Consider the following 17,442-nt stretch of genomic DNA (forward strand, 5'->3'; position numbering starts at 1 on the left):
CTGGGATCAAACTCCAGTCTCCCAAAGAACACAGAACAGGGAATCCAGAAACAGATGCTAACACATACATCCGATAAGTATTTTTACAATGTTGCCAAACTAACTCAATGGGCAAAAGAAGAACACTTCAACAATCAGTGCTGAAACATCTGGCTGCTGCTGCTACTGCTAAGTCACTTCAGTCGTCTCTGACTCTGTGGGACCCCAGACGGCAGCCCACCAGGCTCCCCTGTCCCTGGGATTCTCCAGGCAAGAGTACTGGAGTGGGTTGCCATTTCCTTCTCCAATGCATGAAAGTGGAAAGTGAAAACTGAAAGTGAAATCACTCAGTCATGTACGACCTTCACTGACCCCATGGACTGCAGCCCTCTAGGCTCCTCCGTCCATGGGATTTTCCAGGCAAGAGTACTGGAGTGGGGTGCCATTCTGGCTACCTAAATGCAAAACAGGAAAAGGAAGAGGGGAAAGAAGGAATAAACAAAGGTCAACTCTCACCTTATACTATAAACAAAAGTAAAATTCAAACAGAGCATAGAAGTAAACATCAGAGCTAAATCTATAACATTCTGAGAAGAAAACATGAAAATTTATTACTGTGGGTTAAAAATAGATTTCTTAGATAGCACACAAAATTCATGAACTATAAAAAAACTAAAAATTGAACTTCTTCAAAATTAATTTTTTTTAATTTAAGAGGCACTTAAAATTTCAAAAGTCAAACAGCATACTAGAGATTAATATTTTTAAGTATATCCAATTTTAAACTTTTAATTTAAAATTTTTTTTGATTTTAAAAACATCCAGAATATGTAGAAAACTCTTATGACTTGATGAGAAGCCAAAACCCTAACTGAAAAAAATGGGGAAAATATTCAAACAGACATAGTATCAAAGAAGAAATATCAGTGGCTAATAAGTTCAAGTGAAGAGGAACTAAAAAGCCTCTTGATGAAAGTGAAAGTAGAGAGTGAAAAAGTTGGCCTAAAGCTCAACATTCAGAAAACGAAGATCATGGCATCTGGTCCCATCACTTCATGGGAAATAGATGGGGAAACAGTGGAAACAGTGTCAGACTTTATTTTGGGGGGCTCCAAAATCACTGCAGATGGTGACTGCAGCCATGAAATTAAAAGACGCTTCCTCTTTGGAAGAAAAGTTATGACCAACCTAGATAGCATATTCAAAAGCAGAGACATTTCTTTGCCGACTGAGGTCTGTCTAGTCAAGGCTATGGTTTCTCCTGTGGTCATGTATGGATGTGAGAGTTGGACTGTGAAGAAGGCTGAGTGCTGAAGAATTGATGCTTTTGAACTATGGTGTTGGAGAAGACTCTTGAGAGTCCCTTGGACTGCAAGGAGATCCAACCAGTCCATTCTGAAGGAGATCAGCCCTGGGATTTCTTTGGAAGGAATGATGCTAAAGCTGAAACTCTAGTACCTTGGCCACCTCATGCGAAGAGTTGACTCATTGGAAAAGACTCTGATGCTGGGAGGGATTGGGGGCAGGAGGAGAAGGGGACGACAGAGGATGAGATGGCTGGATGGCATCACGGACTCAATGGACGTGAGTCTGAGTGAACTCTGGGAGATGGTGATGGACAGGGAGGCCTGGCGTGCTGTGATTCATGGGGTCTCAAAGAGTTGGACACGACTGAGCGACTGAACTAAACTGAACTGAATAAGCTCAAAAACTCATACTGCACTTCAGTAGTTTTCAGGTAACTGCAGAATGGAGCTGCAGTGAGGCACTGCTTCACAGGCACTTGTGTGTGTGCTCAGTCGATTCCGTCGTGTCCAGCTCTTTGTGACCTATGGACTGCAGCCCCCAGGCTCCTCTGTCCCTGGGGTTCCCCAGGCAAGGACACTGGACGGGTTCCCGCTTCCTCCCCCAGGGGCTCTCCCCACCCAGGGACCGAGCCGTGTCTCCCACAGCTCGTGCACTGGGAGGCGGGGTCTTTGTCATCTGAGCCACCCGGAAAGCCCTCTCACGTGCACCGCGCACCACATTATACGCTTCAGTCGTGTCCGACTCTTTGCAACCCCATGGATACACAGTCCATGGAATTCTCCAGGCCAGAATCCTGGAGTGGGTAGCTGGTCCCTTCTCTAGGGGATCTTCCCAACCCAGGGATCGAACTCTGGTCTCCCACATTGCAGGCAGATTCTTTAGCAGCTGAGCCACCAGGGAAGCCCAAGAATACTGGAGTGGGGAGCCTATCCCTCCTCCAGGGGATCTTCCTGACCCAGAAATCAAACTGGGGTCTCCTGCATTGCGGGCAGATTCTTTACAAATTGAGCTATCAGGGAAGCCCCTCTAACATGCACTATAAAATTTTTTAATTGACTATGCCACACATTGATTAAGATTTTAAATAGTCAGAAAGCTCATACACTGCCAGTGGGAATGCAAAATGGCACCACCACTTTGCAAAACAGTTGGCCATTTCTCAAAATATTAAACATGCATTTGCCATACAACCCAACCATTCCCCTCTAACCTACCCAAAATAAAATTTTTTAATTATTTTCACACAAAATGTATTCATAGCATCCAAAAAAAAATGTAAATCATCAAAATGAACATCAACAGGTGAAAGGACAGAAAAAAAGCAAATCCATATAACGGAGTGTCATTCACAATAAAACAGAATAAATTACTGAGACAGACAACACCACTGACAAATCTCAAAACACAGTGAGATGTGATCAGACAAGAAAGAACAGCGAACGTGCAATGACAGGAAACCAGGTGTACAGAGGAAGGTTTGGAGTGCTAGAAACATCCCATATTGTGAGTGTAGCGGTATTGGCTCACAATTGTAAATACTCAGAACTCATTGAATGGTAACTAAAAATTGGTACATTTTATTATACATAATTTAGACCTCACTAAAGCTTAGTTTAAAAAAACAAAACACAAAGACACACACACAGAGTCAACTCCATGATCTGCAAGCTGTGTGCATAGTCATCTTCCTGGAGATCTTTACCTGACGCTCAAAAAGCAACTCTATTCAAACATAGATCAAATGATGCTTTTCTCAGCATGCTAAAGAGTAGTTATTGTGATTTGACCTGCACGCTGAGTTTATCTGGTACACACTCCCCAGGACAGTAGTCACTAGTTCTTGGGTCTGTTCATTTATTTATATGATAGAAAAGAAATAGATTTATTAATATAGGACATGTGAGAGATGCAATTGGGCAGACATGGAAGCTCTGCCTTACTATTGTCTACTTAAATTTCAATTATTTAATGCTAAAAAATAAAATAAAAACTCCCTCAGTTGCAGTAACCACGTGTCAGTTGTTCAGTGAGTGGTCAATGCAGAAAGTTCTGTTGGACATCATTATCTAAAATTACTTTTGAGACAAACACTATTTTTTTTCAGATTTAAATGAAAAAAAAAAAAGATAATTCTCCCTTCTTTTCAGACCTCTTTCAGATCTAGAAGAAATAGAAGTACTTAGAATTAGCATGTGGCTAGGTGACAGAAACTTACAGCTTTCAGCATTTTATTTTGTGTCTGTGTGTGTGAAAAAAGTGGTTATTTCAGAAGGTTCTTGGTTGGAACGCAAGGCAGATTTTCATGGGAAATAACTATTTCTGTTATGCAATCCAACTAGAGCTTGAAAATAAAGGTCTCTGAGGTTGTGAGCTGGTTAAATATTGAAGGAGACTCGTGAAAGCTGATGTCAAAGCAAGTTTTGAAGGAACCTCAAACCTTTACTGTCCACATAGATGAAAAATGAATTCTCCTCAATCATTTTTTTCTTTTTTAAATGTCTGAGAGATTCAATATGCTCCCACCAGTAAGCATGTGTCTTAACTGATTCCCAGTATCATTAAGTCTATGGATATGGATGCTAACAGCTTGAAAATAATATTTTATAAGGACCTTCCATGGATTAAACATAAAAATCAGGCTTAGGTAAGAGTAATCTCTCTTTGAGGAATTTCTAACAGCTACTACCATGTATAGCATAAGCAAACTTAATATGCAATGATATTTTCATGGTATCATTATTTTTCCATAAGATCTTTTACCAGAGTTTTCATGATAAAAAAGACTAGCCACACCCATATTTTCTGTTTCCATGTTAAAACTTTTACTAAAAATTGCTGAACAGTTTTAATTCAGTTGTTATACTTAAAAGTGCCTTCTAAGGTGATTATTGTGGAGACATTCTGTGAAAGAATAGCATGATGTTGGGAAGAAATGAAATTGAGTATTTGATGCATTTTAGTTCCCATCAACCCACATGTGTGGAGTGGTCCTTATCACTAGGCCGCACATCCTTTGTGCGATGAAGCTGCCCCTGGGAAGACTGGCATTTCTGAAGAGGTATTTATCAAGCTGTGGGATGGGTTTTCCATTTTTATAGCTGGCCACGCTCTAATGTGTTTGCAGAAGAGATAGTGAAATTGAAATTGGACCAGTCCTATCTCTCCATGCCAGCTGAAAGCTGGCAGGCTGGAAAAATTGTGGTGTGCAGCTCTCTCTCTTAAAGCAGACTGAAGATATCTGTAAGGAAATGTTTCTTAACATCTGGGAAAAGACAGACTCCACCACCAATCTGCATATGTTAGAAGGGCCAAAACTTCTTAACATACCACTGAAGGTCCTCGGATGACTGACTTCAGCCTAACTTTATCAGTTCAGCTCCCACCAGGGAACCCCAGTTCCTCAACACCCCCTTTTGTATCCTGCACTTTCCTGCCTCTCTGCCACTCTTCATGTCATGCTTTGACACTTTCCTCCTCCAGCTCCGCTCTGTTCATTGAATTCCTTCAAGGAACGTCTCCAGCAGATTTGTCTCTAATGAATCTATTCAATAAATTACCATAAAGCGTCATAAAGGAAGCATTCCCTTGTGAATCTATATTTAGTCGCATGCAATAGAGACTATCAATCAACTAACGATGTTCAAAAATGATTTATTTAACAAGTGTTCTATGCCATACACTGGGCTGCACTTGCATTCAGGTACAAGTAATGGCAACAAAAATTGCAAAAGTCAAACAGTGATTTGGACTCTGTGGGAGAAGGCGAGGGTGGGATGACTTGAGAGAATAGCTTTGAAACATGTATATTACCATATGTGAAATAGATCACCAGTTGAAGTTTGACGCATGAAACAGGGCACTCAAAGCTGGTGCACTGGGACAACCCAGAGGGTGGGATGGGGAGGGAGGTTGGAGGGGGGTTTGGGACAGGAGGACATGTACTGATTCACGAGGACCCATGGCTGATTCATGTCAATGTATGGCAAAAAAAAAAAAAAAAACACACTACAATATTGTAAAGTAATTAGCCTCTAATTAAATTAAATTAATTAATTTTTTAAAGTAAGGGAATTTTTCTCTTTCATAAATGGAATACCAGAGCTGGATTCACACAATGATTTGAAAATATGGAAGATTTAGGCTTCATTTATCCTCTGGCTCTGCTCTCCTTACTGTAGGACCGTTGTGTTCCTAGTAACAAGATTCTGTTCACCCTAGACACATCGTCCATGTTCCTGATGAGAGGAATAAGGAGACAGTGATGCAATACGCCAGCGTAATAGAGTGAGGACCACTTCATGAAAATATGTTCCTCTACAACAACTAGCAAAAATGGCAAGTCAACCTTTGCAGAACTCTGGAAGTTAAACAAAAGCTGGCCACAATCCCAGTTTATTCAAGGACAAAGACCGAACTTCAGTAAAAACAATGATGTTTCTGGTGCTTTAACTTGCCCAGTTGCCTTCTTCCTCACACCATCTCTGTGGGGCCTTGAGAACCAACAGCCTCAGGATGACAGGAGATCTGAGGAGCAGCGGCCCAGACGCGTCTGGATGGGGAAGAACGAGGTAAAAGCTCCCAGAGCTTCATCCTTGGGGAACTGGCACTTTCCAGCCTGTCTGAAGCTCCCTGGAAACCCCCAATTCCAAGGCTGTTCCTTATTGGACCTCACTCAAGTTGCATGCTCTGAGCAATTTCCTTCCACCCATACTTTAGTGGTGACTGTTTAATATCACAGCTGCCTGAGGAGGGTGTAATATTTGGATGAAACACAAAGCTCACCAAAAATAGAAGTTTTCTTTAAAAAAAATTCTCAGGGATGAAATATCCATAGAAGCAATGAGAAAAACCCAATATATTCCTGGAACTCTAGAAGTCAATGTGCATGTGCAAAGCTGTATGCATTCAAAAGGTCCTAAACACTGACTTTGGGAAACTTGAAAGTCTGTGCAAGTGTGAAGTGAGGACTTAGGCAGAGCTTTATACTCTAAACACACTGAAGACAGATCCCCAGGATGAACACAGAGCTTATTAGCAAACACTGGAGACTTTCTGTGTCAAGACATTTAAATAAATCTCTGTATAACCATTACCTGACCACTAAGATAACAAGGCAGACGCTTCAGTGGTTCCATGTGAGAAAGAATACACACTTTATGGAATTAGTTCAGGAAAGCAATTAAAGCAAAAAACAACAAAAACTAAAAGAAAATCAACAATCACAGACTCTGAAGAGGGGCAGGTGGAGACTCTGATTTCCATACTGTGTTATTTAAAATCCCAGTGTTCAACAAAATATTACAAGACATTTAAAGAAGCAGTAAGGTATGGCTCCTGTGCAGGAAAAAATAAGTCAGTAGAAACTCTATAGCTCTGGAGGACTTACGAGACAAAGATGTTAAATCAGTTATTAAAAATATGCAAAAAAAGAAATGAAAGGAACTATGTCTAAGGATTTAGTGGTGTTCAGTTGCTAAGTTAGGTCTGACTCTTGAAACTCCATGGACTGTAGCCTGCCAGGCTTTGTCCTTGGTCCATGGAATTTCCCATGTAAGAATACTGGAGTGGCTTGCCATTTCCCTTTCCAGGGGATCTTCCCAAACCAGGGATAGAACCGGGGTCTCCTGCACTGACAGGCAGATGCTTTACCAACTGAGCCAACAAGAATTAGAGGAAACAGTAAAACAAATAGAAAATACCAAAAAATAGACACATTATAAAAAGTTGTCATATAGAAACAGAAGTTGAAAAGTGAAATAAATGAAAAATTCACTGGAGGGGCTGCGCAGTACATCTGAGTTAGCAGAGGAAAAGGATAGGAAACTTTAAAATAAGTCAGTTAATACTGTCCAACCTTGGTTCAGACAGTAAAGAATCTGCCTGCAATGTGGGAGACTGGGATTCAATCCCTGGGTCAGAAAGATTCCCTAGAGAAGGAAATGCCAACCCACTCCAGTATTCTTGTCTGGAGAATCCCATGGACAAAGGAGCCATGGGATTTCAAAGAGTCAGACAGGATTGAGCAAATAACACAATCCAAATCAAAGAAATTGAAGATAAATAAGATAAGTGAACAGGGTCTCAGAGACTTATGGGATTATCATAGGTACTGACATTCATGTAATGAGTGCCAGAAAGAGGAGAGAGAAAGAAAGGGGCAGATAGAATCATTTCTAAAAGCCTGAAAACTTCCCAAATTTGATTTTCAATACATTAATCTACATTTCAAACTAAATTTTGTTGATTTTTTAATTTAAAAATATTGTAAATATGTAAAGCATCACATACGCATGTACACCCGTGGTGGATTCATGTCAATGTATGGCAAAACCAATACAGAACTGTAAAGTAAAATAAAAAATAAATTTAAAAAAAAATAATAATAAATAAATAAATAAATAAATAAAAGTATTTACTCAAAATGTTTGTCTATTTTTTTACTATTAAAAAGTAGACAGAAATTTTGTGCAAACTTATGTTCTCTATGATACTTTTGAATCTATGTCTTGCTCAAAATCTTTCATCACAAGTTCAGAATATCAGTTCTTTTCTTTTAAGCATGCAAGCCATTTCAAAAATGCCTTTTATTATATCAATTAAATATTTGTTTTTTTACAAATTAAAAATTCACGAAAATTAAGTGAATGTGAAAACACACAGGCCAGAAATAAAGAAAGAATGCCTCTAAGGCTTTAAAGAGATGATTACTTCTAATATTTTCTTTCATTTTCTCCCAGCATTTTTGCTAGGAATGCATGTTTAAATACAGTTAGAATGGTAGTATTGCTGTATGCAGAGGTTATAGATAGAACAGGAATAGATGACAACTCATAAAAAGATAATATCCACTAATATTTGGCTCATTTATATTTTCTAAATTAAAAATATGCAGTGTATGGACCTAATAGAAGCAGAAGATACAAAGAGGTGGCAAGAATACACAGAAGAACTATACAAAAGAACTATACTTAATGACCCAGATAACCATGATGGTGTGATGACTCACCTAGAGCCAGACATCCTGGAATGTGAATTCAAGTGGGCCTTAGGAAGCATCACTACAAACAAAGCTAGTGGAGGTGATCAAATTCCAGCTGAGCTATTTCAAATCCTAAAAGATGATACTGTGAAAGTGCTGCACTCAATATGCCAGGAAATTTGGAAAATTCAGCAGTGGCTACAGGACTGGAAAAGTTCAGTTTTCATTTCAATCCCAAAGAAAGACAATCTAAAAGAATGTTTAAACTACCTCACAATTGCACCCATTTCACATGCTAGCAAAATAATGCTCAAAATTCTCCAAGCCAGGCTTCAACAATATGTGAACCGAGAACCTCCAGATGTTCAAGGATTTAGAAAGGGTACAGGAACCAGAGATCAAATGGCCAACATCTGTTGGATCATAGAAAAAGCAAGAGAATTTCAAGAAAACATCTATTTCTGCTTCATTGACTATGCCAAGCCTTTGACTGTGTAGATCACAATAAACTGTGGAAAATTCTTCAAGAGATGGGAATACCAGACCACCTGACCTGCCTCTGAAGAAATCTGTATGAAGGTCAAGAAGCAATAGTTAGAACTGAACATGGAACAACAGACTGGTTCTAAATAGGAAAAGGAATACAACAAGGCTGTATATTGTCCCCCTGCTTACTTAACTTATATGCAGAGTACATCATGAGAAACTCTGGGCTGGATGAAGTACAAGCTGCAATCAAGATTGACAGGAGAAATATCAATAACCTCAGGTATGCAGATGACACCACCATTATGGCAGAAAGCAAATAACTAAAGAGCTTCTTGATGAAAGTGAAAGAGGAGAGTGAAAAAGTTGGCTTAAAACGCAACATTCAGAAAACTAAGATCATCTGATCCCATCACTTCATGGCAAATAGATGGGGAAACAATGGAAACAGTGGCAGGCTTTATTTGGTGGGCTCCAAAATCACTGCAGATGGTGACTGTAGCCATGAAATTAAAACACACTTGCTACTTGGAAGAAAAGTTATGACCAAGCTAGACAGCATATTAAAAAGCAGACATATCACTTTGCTGACAAAGGTCTGTCTAGTCAAGGCTATGGTTTTTCCTGTGGTCATGTATGGATGTGAGAGTTGGACCATAAAGAAAGTGGAGCACCGAAGAATTGATGCTTTCGAACTGTGGTGTTGGAGAAGACTCCTGAGAGTCCCTTGAACTGCAAGGAGATCCAACCAGTCTATCCTAAAGGAAATCAGTCCTGAATATTCATTGGAAGAACTGATGTTGAAGCTGAAGCTCCAATACTTTGGCCACCTGATGAGAAGAGCTGACTCATTTGAAAAGATCCTTTGCTGGAAAGATTAAGGGCAGGAGGAGAAGGGGACAACAGAGGATGAGGTGGTTGGATGGCATCACTGACTCAATGGACATGAGTTTGAGTAAGCTCCGGGAGTTGGTGATGATCAGGAAGGCCTGGCCTGCTGCAGTCCATGGGGTCCCAAAGAGTCAGACACGACTGAGCTATTAAACTGAACTGAGGGTATGTGGATTGCTTTCAACTCATTCTTCATCCATTAGAATGATAATCAAAATTCCTCTTCAATATTCAGGAGAAGAATAAGTTGATGGACATAACTTCTTTCCCTCTGTCCTCATCTTTAGAAGACGTTCATCTTGGTGGGTTCCATTGGACCAAAGTGGACCTCCCAATACTCCCAACCAACGAGACACAGGCCCAGCATGCACTGCTCCAGAGTGCTCCCACCCCCAACTCTGTGCCCCCTGATTGTGGCCAGTGTTCCCCCTTCACTCCTGCTTTCTACTATTGTTTTCTATGAGTGTGATTTTTTCAAAATAGATAGTAGAGATGAAAACACAATAAGGAAGAGAGAAAGGACGCTCTGGTTGAGTCAGTAATCAACACATGAAAAGGATGGAATCGTGCTGTGTTCATGATGCTATTAATCTAGTCTCCCTGAGATCCACAACATGCAGTGGGCTAAGGCCAAGAAAGTAAAGAAAATTCATGAAAGAAATACAAATGTCTGATAAAAATATGGGGGAAATTCCATCTTATTGGTAATTACAGAAATACAACTTGAAACATTGGTCCATTATGCTCATCTCTAATCTTAGTAAAGATTTAGAGTAGTAATAATTTTGTGAATACGTATTACTGAAAGCAAAGGTCAGTGCAGACCTTTTTTTTTTAAAGATTGCACCCTTTAAATCTGTAACACGACTTTCTATCATTTGTCATAAAGAAGCTACAAAAATAAATATCATTCATGGCATTATTTATGAGAAAACCAGAACACCAATAACAGGAAATGATTAAAATGGAAATCTAAACTCCAGTTCTTTTAGAAAATGTGTTTTTTAATTATTTAATAAAATGTAAGGATGCTCACTATCTCATGCTAAGTCAAAAAGAATTCATAACCCTGTTTCACACAGTATGTCATACACAGAGTTACTCCAGTTTTGCTCTCCCCATTTACATTGTGTAAGCAAATTTCTCCACCATATAAGTCTAAGTTTTTATATGTGTATTTTCATGGGAGAAAACAATTAGAAGTATATATAATATGTATTGATTGTTTTATGTAACAAGTTGTACATTTTCTTTATTTTTTCTATTTCTAATAGATTCTACTGAGAACAAACTTCTTTTAAAATTGGCATAGAAACAGAATCATAAAAATATTTTATTACTGAGAAAGTAACTAATGAGTTAATGCCCTGATACAAAATTGGTGTTTTGGGTCTCACTTTTAATTATTACTTAGACTTCAAAACATTATTGAGTGTGTAGCACACAGTTAGACATAACCGTGTTACCCCATTAACATAAGGGCAACCCAAATCATGATAAGAAAGGGATACGGCAATCATTTTACTCCAAAAGAAAATCATATTTAGAAACTGCCATGAGAAACCGTACTCGATGTGATATGGATAAACTTACAGAAGACACTCTGGAACCATTTTAATACTGAAAGAAGTACTTCATCAAGCAGTCTCCAGTGTGTGGGTGAGAAATAATTAAAGTTTCCCAACAATCCCTAAAATAAAAGCTACATAGATGGTGAATAGATGATGGTGACAGAGATAGACATATAGGATGTAGACATTTTTAAAAATAACACAAGAAAAGGAATAAAACACAGTTCAAAGTGAAAGACTTATTTACTTATTACATTTGTTCACTTGTCGCTATTTTCTCTATTCTATAAAGAGAACCAAAGAATTTCTGAACTTTCATTCTCCGCTGGTCTTCTATCGGCATATATCACAAAAGGCACTCCACAAAATTAGCACATTACTGGATTACTAGAAATCCAGCCTCATATCTCTATAAACATTCTTAGTGTGGTAACATGAGTCAGATCAAGAAATCTTGGTTTTCCTTCCAGTCTGAAGCCCAGACAAAGCATGCATTTAAGAGAGACCTGTATGATCAGTCGTGCTGAGCGCTTCCGTGACCCCATGGACTATAGCCCTCCACGCTCCCCTGTCTATGGGATTCTCCAGTGGGTTGCCATTTCCTCCTCCATCAGATCTTTCCGACTCAGGGGTCAAATCCATGTTTCCTGTGTCTGCTGCATTGGCAGGAGAATTCTTCACCACTAAGCCCCTGGAAAGCCCATAAGAGAGGCCTTCCCTGTGCTTATTATCTCCTGGTCCCAGCAGGTTGCAACTACCTGGCTTTATAACTCAGAGTTTATTTCCTCCCAGGTTGGAGGGAATCCTGGACCACGTTTCATCACTACCCCAAGGAAGAATAATAAAATAAAAGATGAAATTCTAAATGGTAGAGAAATTTAAAAAAAAAATCTTGAAAAATATCTCTTCTAACGGCATGGATTTTCCACCCAAAAGCTCTATTAACTTTACTTATGTAAGTTTAAAAGTCCTACCATAGTAAGGTTAAATTTTCCACTATATTCCTTTACATGCCTCTTCCTTAAGGGTGAAGGAAGATGGGAAGTTTTATAACACCCTGGAGGTTATGCTCCAGCTACAATCACCCATTGCCTGGACAGTTTAAGTGAACAACTCATTTTGAAACCAGTGTAGACACGATTTTAATATGCTTATGCTTTACTCCATCCTGTATTCCCAATGTTGTTTTAAGATTAAAGGTGCTCTAGGTATGTGGAAACAGTGACCTGATCTGTAATTTACTGCCTAAACCCGACATTTCAGCTCAGCCTGCTTCTAAATATAACTGCACACATGTATGTGACATGAATAGGGCGTTTCTCTGAAGATATGAGTGGTGACAGGAGAGATTTACAGACCTAAATCACAAAACCTGTCCCTCGGGCCTGAGAACTCTCTCTCCTTGTTTCGCTTTGTTTCATTTACCTGTTTGTCACTGCTTCTGCTTGGTCTAATCCCACTCTAATAGCTTCATTTTCAATTCCGTTCTTTCTTTCTTCTGATAATTATTCTTGGTGTGCATGCTAAGTCGCTTCAGTCATGTCTGACTCCTTGTGACCCTATAGATTGTAGCCCGCCAGGCTTCTCTGTCCATGGGATTCTCCAGGCAAGAATACTAGAGTGGGCTGCCGTGCCCTCCTCCAGGAGACCTTCCCTGACCCAGGGATCAAACCTGTATCTCCTGCATTGCAGGACGATTCTTCACTGCTGAGCCACCTAGGAAGCCCAGTTATTCCATCAGTAAGAGTACATCTCAAGATTCAAGGCTGTGTCAGAGACTGCTTGCTGATCATCAATCCTATTTCCTTGCATTTTAGACCATGGTCAGGCTATGTTTCCTAGCTTCATATACAGCCAGTGGGAATGACTTGTATATGTTCCAAGTCAGAACCATAAAAAAATATTCTGGGCATAATCCCCGCCCCCCGACTCTTTACAGGTGTCATGGCTGAACTCTGGCCAGCAATGTGAAGATGGTAATGCTTTGGCGGCCTGAGTCCCTGAATAAAATATAAGGAACAGAATATCCTACATCTAGAAACTCTGATGTGGACCCGTGTGCTCTGGTTAGATGAGCAGGAAAAAAATTTTCTCTGTTACAGCAATGGAACTTGCACATTTGTTTTCTGTATCAATTAGCCTACAGTAAACCAATCTAGAAACTGGTGTTTTGAAGTGGGGTGCTGCCCTAATGAAACCCTAAAATGTGGGCATTGTTGCAGCAGGCAGGCAGCAGGTGTCCAGGAACACCAGAGAGCCTTGCCATCTGTGCTGAGCTACTTGGCGAACCTGCGTGCAGGGCTAATGCGGTCAGCAGAGTAGTTGGGTCAGACGGAGAGTTGGAGCACTGGGTGTTTGGGCGGCTTTAGGCTGAGCTAGCAGGTTTCCCAGGGGGCCCCTTCCTGCCAGTACAGGAAATGTAAGAAGCACGGGTCCGATCCCTGGCTTGGGAAGATCCCCCAGAGGAGAGTAAGGCAGCCCACTTCAGTGTTTTTGCCTGGAGAATCCCATGGACTGAGCAGCCTGGTGGGCTACAGTCCATAGCGTCACACAGTCGAACACCCCTGAAGCAACTTGGCTCTCATGCATGTAGGCTAAGCTTAGTGACATGGGGGGGCTTCCCTGGTAAAGACTCCACCTGCAATGCAGGACATCCTGGTTTGATTCCTGAGTCAGGAAGATCCACTGGAGAAGGGATAGGCTGCCCACTCCAGGATTCTTGGGCTTCCCTGGTGGCTCAGATGGTAAAGAATCCACCCATAATGTGGGAGACCTGGGTTCGATCCCTGGGTTGGGAAGATCCCCTGGAGAAAGGAACTACCCACTCCAGTATTCTGGCCTAGAGAGACAAAACATCAGGGGTTTTCAAGCAGAAATTAAAGAAAATACAGAGCATCTAAAAATAAAGAAAAGCCAAGTGCTTATGGGTTCAAATAGAAGAGAATAAGACCAATTAGAGCTTTGAGCAACAAAGGTTAATACGACTCTTCAGTTGAACAGTGACCTCGAGCTGCATTAAATACCTTTAAGATGCCTTTTATTTAAGAATCCTGGGAGGAAGAAGAAAAGACGTGTCCAGGAACGAAACCCCATGCAAGTGACCAGAAATAGATAAGTCAGAAGTATGATGGGAGGGTGTCACCCAAGAAACTGAGTCTGGCCTGAAAAACTCCTGTGATTGTTAGATAAGCCTTGAAAAATCCTTCAGGGGTTAAACTTTTCACAAGCCAGAAGCAAACTGCAAGCCCTCAGTCATTAAGGAGGGCACAGAGTAACCTGCCTGAGGGGTAGCCATATAGAAGGGAAAAGAAAACCCTTACAAATGAGAATTCATTTTGTTTTTTTGCATAAAAGTCAACCTCCAAAACGAGCCTTTCAAAAAACAAATACTTGTAAGCTCACACAGTTTCTGGGGGTCAGGAATCTGGAGTCAGCTCAGCCGGGTGGTCTGGCTCAGGCTCTCTTGGGAGGGTTTGGTCATGGTGCTGGCTGGGGCTGCAATAGTCTGAAGGCTCATCTGGGGCTGGGATGTCTGCTCCTGATGAGGCCCGACCTCAGACCCAGGGAGTCGATGCTGGTGGCTGGCAGAGGCTGTGGTTCCTCAGGCCAGGGCCTGGCCCCTGGGCTGCCTCTGGGTCCTTAAACACAGCCACCAGCTCCCCCTACAGAGGACACTCCAAGAGAGAGCAAGGCAGAAGCCTCACGTGGTCACTCCTGCAGCACCCCGTCGGTCAGGCAGCCCAACCCCATCCAATGTGAGAGAGGGTGGCACAGGATTTGTATTAGTTCTTAGAGAGGCTGTAATAAAGCACCACAAAGCAAGTGGCTTCAAATAGCATTCTATCACAGCTCTGCAGGCAAGAAGTCCAAAATCCAGGGGTCATCAGAGCTGCTTCCTTCTGGAAGGGAGAATCTCTTTCTTGCCGCTCTCAGAGGTTGCTGGCAATCATTAGCCATCACTGGCTTGTAGATGCATCACCCAGGCTCTGCCTGCAGCCTCCCATGGGGTCCTACACTCTGTCTTCAGGTCTATAAATCTCCCTGTTTCTTGTAGAATTATGGTTGATCTGCATTGTTGTACGGCAGAAACCGCCACAACGTTGTAGAGCAATTTTCCTCCAATTAAAAAATAAGTTTTAAGAAAGTTTTCTCTTCTTACAGGGAGACACACAAGTCATTGGATTTGCAGACCCACCTAACCCAGTATGACCTCGCCTTAACTTGATTACATCTGCAAAAAAAACCTATTTGCAAATAAAAAGAAAAAAGAAGTTGCATTCTGAGATTCTAGGCAGACATGATGGGGGCGGGGGTGTGGAGACACTATTGGACCTTAACAGACTTGACTCCAGGAGCTGAGAGTTGGTGAGGACCCTCTGGGAAGGTCACTGCTACAGCCGTTGACGTTGGGGTTTATTTGCTGTCATCATTGTTACAGTTGTTATTTACCTTAATATTCATCGTTTTTCCTTTTTACTCCTCAAATTCTCCCTGGCAACTGGTTCTACTCCGGTGGCTTTCACTACCAATCAGAAGCTGATGGAATACAAACTCCCACCTGCAGCTTTGATCTGTCTTATGAGCTCCAAACCACATTTTGATTTACCTGGTTAACATCTTGATGCAGGATTCCCAAACCTTTGAAGCAACATTTCTAAACAGGATTTCCTACATAATCCCCACAGACACATGAAAAACTACTCCCATTCTGATATATCATCAATGCCCCTCTAGTGCCAACTGTGAACAATTATTAAATTCACTTCCTTGCAACCACCCATATCTTATTTCCACCACTGCCCACGTTCATAGCTGGGGCTGATGGCCCTCCTCCTACCATCTTGCTTCTTCCAAATCTGGGCTACTTACAGCCACCAGCAGCAGGCTTGCTTCCATAAGTCCAGAGGAAAAATGCCACTCCTCTGTTATAGTCAGTGGCTTCTATTTCAAATTTTTCACCCTGGTATTTAAAAGCCCCAGATTGATGGAGCTCTGTCCCCACTAATATAACCTGTCCTTTGTCTGTCTTTACTCAAGTTGTTTCTTCTGCATGAACTGTCCTTCAGAGTTCCCGGCATGTTTTAAGTGATCTCTCCAACTGTAGATTCTTTACGAAACTATTCCACAGAATTTTTTCTTGAAGTATTCACAGATAAAACTGGCTTCTCCCTTCCATTAGCTTCAGTATAGTGTGCCTCACTTACTGTATATCTGCATCAGAATAAAATCATTTACAGACATACCTGGCTCCCTGACCAAACGGTAAGATTTTAGAGAAAGGGGGCAGATTCCTGGTCATCTTGCTAACCCCAGGGCCAGTCGGAGGAGACCTCCCCCAAAGTAGAAGTTTGATAAGTGCCTATTGACTATGTGTTGAATAAATTATTACTTAATTATTTTATATTCTAAAGTTACAAATATTGAAGGCAAATATTCAATTAGGCACAGTTTTGCCGTCAAAATCCCATTAAGGCATATTTGTTCCTTCCTTTGTAAGGAATTTCAATGATCACCATCTAAGTTTAAAATGTCAGTGTGTTCACTTCGTCAGCCCATACACTGAAATTGGAAGGGTACGGAGATTAGCACGGCCCCTTCGCAAGGATGACATGAAAATTCATGAAGAAGCATTCCATATTTTTCCTGTGTATAAAGTAGATAGCTAATGAGAACTTACTCTATAGTGCAGGGAACTTCACTCCATGCTCTGTCTAGCAAAGAGGGGATATCCATGTACATAAAGCTGATTCACTTTGCTGTACAGGAGAAACTAATAGAACACTATAAAGCAGCTATACACCAATGAAATATAAATGTTTTAAAAAAAATTTTTAATTCAAAAAAGTCAGCAGTCAATTCCATGATGTTAGAGAAAGAAAAAGAGAAAGAAACAGGGAGAAAGATAGGTACCCTATTTATCATCCTGTAATCAGAGGAAGCTATTGATTCCAAGTTTTTAAGTGCTTTTCAAAAGAAGTTCAGAACAATAGAATGAGTGTGAGTTTGGTCTTCTTTGGTCTGGCTGCTTTTCTTCCCCAAGTTATAGTTGATGGAAGGTGCTCTGGCCGTGATGGGCACTGGAAGTGTTTTCATTAGGTTTCTCGGAGATTCACCCCCTTTCAGAGAGTATTCCCTGTATTTCACACGGTAAGATGTTACCTTTAGCTCAGCCCACGGGCGCGTCCCAGACAACTCAGCTGGGATGGTATCAGACACTCGAGAAGACCG

The 17,442-nt window shown here is 40.9% G+C and overlaps 1 non-coding gene across 1 annotated transcript; it reads left to right on the top strand.

Moving 5' to 3' along the window:
* Positions 1 to 16,749: 16,749 nt before the first annotated feature.
* LOC120863139 lies at positions 16,750 to 16,856 on the top strand. Its single transcript, XR_005720941.1, has one exon. It is a non-coding gene; the product is annotated as a U6 spliceosomal RNA (small nuclear RNA).
* Positions 16,857 to 17,442: the final 586 nt, after the last annotated feature.

The sequence above is a fragment of the Oryx dammah genome, unplaced genomic scaffold, assembly GCF_014754425.2.
Source record: "Oryx dammah isolate SB20612 unplaced genomic scaffold, SCBI_Odam_1.1 HiC_scaffold_4, whole genome shotgun sequence".
NCBI classification, from domain to species: domain Eukaryota; kingdom Metazoa; phylum Chordata; class Mammalia; order Artiodactyla; family Bovidae; genus Oryx; species Oryx dammah.